Consider the following 8,344-nt stretch of genomic DNA (forward strand, 5'->3'; position numbering starts at 1 on the left):
TAAATTGTGGACATGGGGGCTATTAGATTAAAGTAAATTCATTATAATTTGATTATAAGTTGTTAATACTTTTCCAACCTTTTGATCTTGTTTTAGTTTTTAGTTTATTAATAAGCCAGCGTCATTCTTAGTTTGATGAACTCTGTAGAGAGTCATAAGACTTCTCAGTTTTGTTTTTGTTTACCACTTTCTCCCCCGGTATTAGTGAACTACTGAAGTGCCTTATTAACGATCGCTGTTTTTCTCTCCTATGAGCAGTGTTGACTCTAGTGAAAGGCTTGATCGAATGGTGGTGATAAGTGACAGAGTTAGTTCGAGTTCCTACTCACAGTCTGACGCTTTGCCACTTCATCTTGATGACCTTTGGAGTTTTTGAAGCACTTCCTTCGCTACTTTGTGTGTGGTCGCTGGTGTTTGTCACCCGCGGCATTCATCAGCCACGTCTCTTCCCTCGTTCGTTGGAGGATTTGCGAACGAGTTGGCCCGTTTCTACTGAGAACGGTGCGGTTTGCGACGTGCGAGATCCGTTGAAGTCCCGGATTCTCGGAGGCTACCACCCTTGGTGTTCCTGTGGCATTTTGGATTGCCTTTGGGCATTGCAGCTTGATCTAGTTGACCTGCTCATCAGCGTCAGTGAGTTCTTGGAACTCGTGGAGATACGTAGGGCGGCATACTACAGGTATGAGATATTTTTATTGTTATTTACGACGATCGTGGATTGCCGAGTACCTGTAGGTGTGCACGCCCTTGTTTGCAGTACGGTCTTCTGGACCTTGGATGGCCTGATGGGACAATCTACCGAGCTGTTTATGATAATTCCCTTTGTATAATTTGTAAGATAATTATTTTCATAATTCATTGTTTATTAAGTTAAGTTTAACGTTTAAGCTAGTTTTTTTGTGCTAGGTAGGAGTAATATTAAGTTTCCCACTTATGTTCTCTTTCTTCCTTCTACCTATCTTAGTTTGTTAGGTTAGTTTTCTGGCCAGTGATTTTGAAAGGTAGCTGCCTGAAATGTTGTATTTACAATCTTCCTATTTCTTAGCCTAGGGATTAACTTAGTTGTAGATGATCTTTTAAAGATCTTAAGGTTGGTTTTCCCTCAATTTGTATATTCATTTATTTTGCTTATTATTGATACCAACCCATTATTTTTTTTTTGTGTTTGTAAATAAATATTGTAACTTTTGTTGAGGTGTTTGTTCTTTTGTTCCCAAATTGCTGTGTTACATTTTTACTGACCGCAAATTTCTGAATAGAAAGAACTCTTGAAATTACGGCCGTAAATACGGTCGTAACAATCTGGCGACCGTGACAGGATTTGCGCTCGGGTGTACACAGTAGTTGGGACTTTGGAACGCTCCTCAGTGGGGGTTATAGTATTTATTTTTTTTGGAAATACCTTTCCCTCCTAACACTATGGCTAATTTGGATGACTTTGAGTTTAGTCCTGCAGAGTTTTTAGGGTCAGCCGACTGTATTAGTCATTTACCGATACTAGGTAAGGAATATCTGGTTAGTTGTGCTAGATGGTTGGGTATTCCTTTCAAAGGGACTGATACAAAGAGGAAATTGCTAATAATGGTAAAGAACTGTGTCATGCAAGGTTTGGCTGAGGCTGAAGGATCACTTGGTGAAAATATTAGTGATAGAGGTAGTGAATTAGGAAATGATGATAGGGTAGTTGCAGATGATAATGGCATTAGTGGTGGTGCAGGTTTTTCATTATTTGACGATCCTCCTCAGACGAGTTATTTATGAAGGTCCGGCTAATTTGCTGCCAAAGGGAAATATAACCACAAACCCTTTCTTGTCTGAAGAGAATTTATGGCTAGCAGTTCCTACTGTTCCTGTAAATTCTAATTCCAAGGAAATTTAGGAAAATGACTTAATTTGTAAAAGGATAGAGTTGTTGAAATGGGAACATGCGGAGAACGAGAGGGTGAGGAGGCATGAGATAGAGATGGCCAACATTAATTTGGAAATGGCTAGGTTACAGGGGGCTCCAAACCAATTTAGTACCCCACGAGGTAGCCAGCCTGAAAGGTTTAATATTGGGGCTGCATTAGAATTGGTCCCCATTTTTGATGAAAGAAATGTTCCAGAATTCTTCAAGGCCTTTGAGAGGGTCTCTACACGATTGTCTTGGCCACCAGAGATGTGGACGGTGCTAATCCAGTGGAAATTGGTAGGCAAGGCAATCAGGGTATATAATGCCTTGGAGGAAGGGATAGCCAGGGACTATCACAAGGTAAAGGCACTAATTTTAAAAGCGTATGATTTGGTCCCTGAGGCATACAGATTAAAGTTTAGAAATTTTAATAAACATCCTTCCTTATCGTATGTAGAATTTGCCAGGTTCAAGGAGGAACAGTTTGACGACTGGTTGAAAAGTCGTCAAGTTGTCACTTTTTCTTCCTTGAGAGAACTAATGCTTTTGGAGGAGTTTAAGAAATCTTGCTCCAAAGAACTAAGAATTTATTTGGAAGAAGTAAAGGTCACTAATTTAGGTAAGGCAGCTCAAGTGGCTGACGAATTTGTCTTGACTCATAGAGCAGGTTCAGGCAATTTCGTCAGCAAAGATAAAAGTAATAATGTAGTAGAGTCAGCGAATTTTCATAAAGGAATAAGAGGTGATAATAATAAGCCTAAGAATTCAGTGGTTCAAAATAATTTCCAAGCTAGTAACAATGGAAGATTCACGGGTAAACCTGGTACTCGTGTATTTTCCAATGGAGGTAGTACTGGAACGAGAATCAATAATGTGAAGACTTGTTTCTGGTGTAAGAAACCCGGTCATTTCCAGGCTCAATGTCAAGCCAGAACAAATTATCTTCAAAAAAATAATCCTGTGGCTTTAATGCCAAGTACATCTCCTGACGTAAAATTACCCATAATTAGTAGTGATAGTGGTAGTAATTGTACGCCTGGAGATGGAAATAATAATCCACAGGAATGACTGAAGTATGATAAATACATATGGCCTGGTAAAGTAATATATAATTCTGTCATTATTGATAAGTTCTTGAGAGATACAGGGTCTGCTCGTTCGTTAGTGCTGGAAAGCAGTTTGAAGGGTTTGGTGAAGTATTCAGGGAACTTTATTGTTCTGGGAGGTTTCCCGAACACAATAGTTTCGGCTCCTTTAGCAGAGGTAATATTGTCATTCCCTGGGTATTATGGAAAGATCGAGTTGGCCGTTGTTGAGAGTCTTCCTATAGCTGGTATTGATGGCATATTAGGAAATGATATGGTTAATAGTGATGGCCAGGAATTATTTCCAATATTGTCAATCAATAAGTGTCCAGTGGCAGTTACCACTAGAGCTGCAGCAAGAGCTGCAGACTTATTAAATAATGATGAAGAGTTAAATTTGAGTAGTTTAGAGATAGACGTAGATGTAGGAAGACCCGGATCAGTAGTAAGTAATGTAGTAAGTAGTGATAATATAATTCCAGATTGGGATCGAACAGCTTTTATTGAAGCCCAGAAAAGAGAGTATAATTTTAATTTGGGTGATACTTCTGACTTGACAAAGCCTCGATTCTGGGTAAAAAAAGGGCCTGTTATATAGGGTGAGTCGTCCCCTGGTTGCTAATGATCCCCAAATGTCTCGTATTGAGCAAATAGTGGTGCCTTCTCACTTTCAGAGACAAATATTAAATATATCTCATGATGATGCATTCTCTGGTCATTTTGGTGTCTGGAAGACGTTCCGTCGGTTGGCTAAATGTTTTTGGTGGCCAGGAATGAAATCGTCAGTAAAACAATATGTGAAAGAATGTCCAGTGTGCCAAGTGGTAGGTAAACCTAATCAGACAATTGTAAAAGCACCTTTATATCCTATACCAGCTATTGGCGAGCCATTTAGTGAGCTAGTAGTTGATATAGTAGGTCCCCTGCCTAAAACTAAAACCGGTTTTGTATATTTACTGACTGTGATGGATCGGGCATCGCGATTTCCTGAAGCCATTCCCATGAAGAAAATCACATCTAAGGCTGTATTTGATCAATTGGTAATTTTCTTTTCGAGGTATGGGATCCCTCGTAAGATACAAACTGATTGTGGAACTAATTTTACTAGTAAGGAATTTCGAAGTAAGTGTGCAGGTCTGGCCATTCTGCACACTACTAGTGTTCCTTACCACCCAGAGAGTCAGGGAGTGGTGGAAAGATTCCATCAGACTCTTAAATCAATTTTAAGGAGATTTTGTTATGAGCATGGAGAGGAATGGGATAAGGGTCTTCCTTTTGCTCTCTTTGCTCTTAGAAGTCATCCAAATTCATCCACGGGCGTGGCTCCTTTTGAGTTAGTCTTTGGACATAAAATAAGGGGTCCTTTAGAAATTCTATATGAAATTTTGGAGTCCGATCAAATAAAGGAGACGAACGTGGGTGAATTTGTTGATAACCTTAAAGAAAAACTTTCTAGCGCATGGAAGTTTGCTAGAGAAAATTTAGCTAACTCTCAGGCTGCTATGAAAAGTAATTATGACAAGAAAACTCGAGCACGGTCGTTTGAGCCTGGGGAATTAGTTTTGGTGTTGGGTACTGATTCGGATAACTTCCTTGAACCCAGGTATAAGGGGCCTTGGAAGGTGTTGAGGAAGTTTTCCGATCTTAATTATGAAATAGAAGCTCCCGGGACCAAACGAAAGTGTCGAATTTTTCACATTAACCGACTGAAACCTTATGTCTCTAGTAGATCTGATACTTTGGAAACCGGGTATGAATCGGTTTCTTTGGTGGCAGAGGTGCTTCCTGATGGATCTGAGGAAATAATTAATCAAGTACCTTCGGATGCTCTATCTAAGAATGTGCAATGTTTGGATGGGTTGGATGAGCATCTGAAGCATCTTGATCTAAATCAAAGAAAGGAAATGGAAGGTTTAATTCATTCTTTTTCAGATTTGGTTAGAGACTCTCCCGGATTGACTAGTTTAATTGAACATGATGTGGTAGTAGGAGAAGCTTCACCAATTAAACAAAGCCCTTATAGACTAAATCCCACTAAAATGGATATAGTCAATAAGGAAATAGAATATATGTTGAAGCATGATTTGATACAACCTTCTGTTAGTCCTTGGAGCTCCCCTATAGTATTGGTAAAGAAATCCGATGGACAGTATCGGATGTGTGTGGACCATCGTAAAGTTAATACGCATACTAAAAATGATTCCTTTCCCCTTCCTAGAATTGACGACTGCATAGACCGCATTGGTTCAGCAAAGTATATCACAAAATTGGATTTGCTCAAGGGCTACTGGCAAGTTCCTTTGTCGGCCCGAGCAAGAGAGATTTCAGCATTTGTCACCCCATTCGGCTTGTATGAATGCAAGGTCATGCCTTTTGGGATGAGGAATGCTGCTTGTACTTTTCAAAGATTAATGAACCGTGTGGTCTGTGGATTAGAAGGTACTGAGATTTACATTGATGATCTTGTTGTTCACAGTAATGATTGGAAAACTCATTTACTCAGATTACGTAATGTTTTTGAAGCTCTCCGTGCTGCGGGTTTAGTCATTAACCTCGCTAAATGCGAATTTGGTAAGGCTAAAGTTGTGTATCTAGGTCATATAGCCCCAAAACAGGCTAACGTCGAGGCTATAACTAATTTAAAGAGACCGTGCAATGTCCGAGAAGTTCGAAAGGTGTTGAGTATGATGGGCTATTATAGAAGGTTCGTTAGGAACTTTTCTAACATTGCCCGTCCCCTGAATGATCTTTTACAAAAAAATAAGAAATTCATTTGGACTAGTGATTGTGAAGAAGCATTCATAAGAATCAAGACTATTCTCATGTCTAAACCTATTTTGGTTTCTCCGAATTTTCAAGCTCCCTTTATAATTGCTGTTGACGCTAGTGATATAGGTATTGGAGGAGTTCTCTTTCAAAGGGGTGAAGACAGGGAGGTGTACCCAATATCCTACTACAGCAAAAAGTTGTAAAGGCAGAGCGTAAGTATTCAACTATCGAGAAAGAGGCTCTCGCCCTGATCCGTACCATATCTCATTTTAAACCATACTTAACTAATCTTTCTTTTCCAGTGGAGGTATGGACGGATCATAATCCGTTAGTGTTTATTGAACGGATGAAAGGGTCTAACCAAAGAATTTTACGCTGGGCCTTGCAACTGCAAGAGTTCAACTTGGTAATTAAGCATATTAAAGGATCTGATAATAAGATCCCGGACACCTTGTCTAGGATGTAAAGTGTTTTTTTTTTTTTTTGTTTTTTTTTGGTCTCCCTGCCTCTTTCGCCCTGCTCGTTCCTCTTTTGTGTTCATTTAGAGTGAAAGCAAGTGCTAACTTTATGGTTTATTCCGACATCGTTCCGTTGTTTCGTTTATTTATGCGATATTTTTTTTTTTTTGCCAGTGTTGTTTTTAGTTTAAGTATTAGCTGTAAGTAATATTCTGTTCTATATTAGTCTTAGTTTCTTATTAGCAGATAGATAGCTCTTTGTGCCATTTATTATGACTTTAAGTTTTAGCCAGGACTTATTGAATTTCGGAACTTTATCATTTTCTGTGATTTAATACATTTTGCTCTTGGCTTTAGGTTTTTTTTCCAGGTTCTGTGTTTAATTAGACTGTTTATATCTTGGTATGTTTGAGTTATATTTAATGCTGAACTTTTTGTTTCAGGATGTGTAATGCACCATTATGTATACTGTATTATATAATCCTATGCATGTTTATATTAAGGTTATCTTTACTTTTGAGATTTATTTTATTTTTAGATTTAATTGATTCTTTAGGATGTATAAAAATTTTTACTCTATTTGATAAAAATTTTTTTGTAGGGGGAGAAAGGTATTAGATTAAAGTAAATTCATTATAATTTGATTATAAGTTGTTAATACTTTTCCAACCTTTTGATCTTGTTTTACTTTTTAGTTTATTAATAAGCCAGCGTCATTCTTAGTTTGATGAACTCTGTAGAGAGTCATAAGATTTCTCAGTTTTGTTTTTGTTTACCACTTTCTCCCCCGGTATTAGTTAACTACTGAAGTGCCTTATTAACGATCGCTGTTTTTCTCTCCTATGAGCTGTGTTGACTCGAGTGAAAGGCTTGATCGAATGGTGGTGATAAGTGACAGAGTTAGTTCGAGTTCCTACTCACAGTCTGACGCTTTGCCACTTCATCTTGATGACCTTTGGAGTTTTTGAAGCACTTCCTTCGCTACTTTGTGTGTGGTCGCTGGTGTTTGTCACCTGCGGCATTCATCAGCCACGTCCCTTCCCTCGTTCGTTGGAGGATTTGCGAACGAGTTGGCCCGTTTCTACTGAGAACGGTGCGGTTTGCGACGTGCGAGATCCGTTGAAGTCCCGGATTCTCGGAGGCTACCACCCTTGGTGTTCCTGTGGCATTTTGGATTGCCTTCGGGCATTGCAGCTTGATCTAGTTGACCTGCTCATCAGCGTCAGTGAGTTCTTGGAACTCGTGGAGATACGTAGGGCGGCATACTACAGGTATGAGATATTTTTATTGTTATTTACGACGATCTTGGATTGCCGAGTACCTGTAGGTGTGCACGCCCTTGTTTGCAGTACGGTCTTCTGGACCTTGGATGGCCTGATGGGACAATCTACCGAGCTGTTTGTGATAATTCCCTTTGTATAATTTGTAAGATAATTATTTTCATAATTCATTGTTTATTAAGTTAAGTTTAACGTTTAAGCTAGTTTTTTTGTGCTAGGTAGGAGTAATATTAAGTTTCCCACTTATGTTCTCTTTCTTCCTTCTACCTATCTTAGTTTGTTAGGTTAGTTTTCTGGCCAGTGATTTTGAAAGGTAGCTGCCTGAAATGTTGTATTTACAATCTTCCTATTTCTTAGCCTAGGGATTAACTTAGTTGTAGGTGATCTTTTAAGGATCTTAAGGTTGGTTTTCCCTCAATTTGTATATTCATTTATTTTGCTTATTATTGATACCAACCCATTATTTTTTTTTTGTGTTTGTAAATAAATATTGTAACTTTTGTTGAGGTGTTTGTTCTTTTGTTCCCAAATTGCTGTGTTACATTTTTACTGACCGCAAATTTCTGAATAGAAAGAACTCTTGAAATTACGGCCGTAAATACGGTCGTAACAGGGGCGAAAAAAGAACACTACATAATCTTAAAACAAATGGCATAATTAATATTTCTTTATATCAAGTTCATTTATTTGTTTCTCTTTGCAATAATTGTTTGAAGAAAAGGTCAAATATTTCTTCTAAAAACAACAACCAAATTCATCCAATCATATCAAATGGTTTTGGTGAGAGGGGCCAGGTTGATTTAATTGACATGTCGATAATAAATGTTTGTGAATTTAGATATATTCTAAATTATCAAGACC

The 8,344-nt window shown here is 38.3% G+C and overlaps 1 pseudogene; it reads left to right on the forward strand.

Annotated features, from left to right (window-relative positions):
- Positions 1-1,925: 1,925 nt before the first annotated feature.
- Positions 1,926-8,344, forward strand: part of LOC137648028 (myb-like protein D) — a 133,819-nt pseudogene continuing 127,400 nt past the window's right edge.

The sequence above is a fragment of the Palaemon carinicauda genome, chromosome 10 (assembly GCF_036898095.1).
Source record: "Palaemon carinicauda isolate YSFRI2023 chromosome 10, ASM3689809v2, whole genome shotgun sequence".
Taxonomy (NCBI): domain Eukaryota; kingdom Metazoa; phylum Arthropoda; class Malacostraca; order Decapoda; family Palaemonidae; genus Palaemon; species Palaemon carinicauda.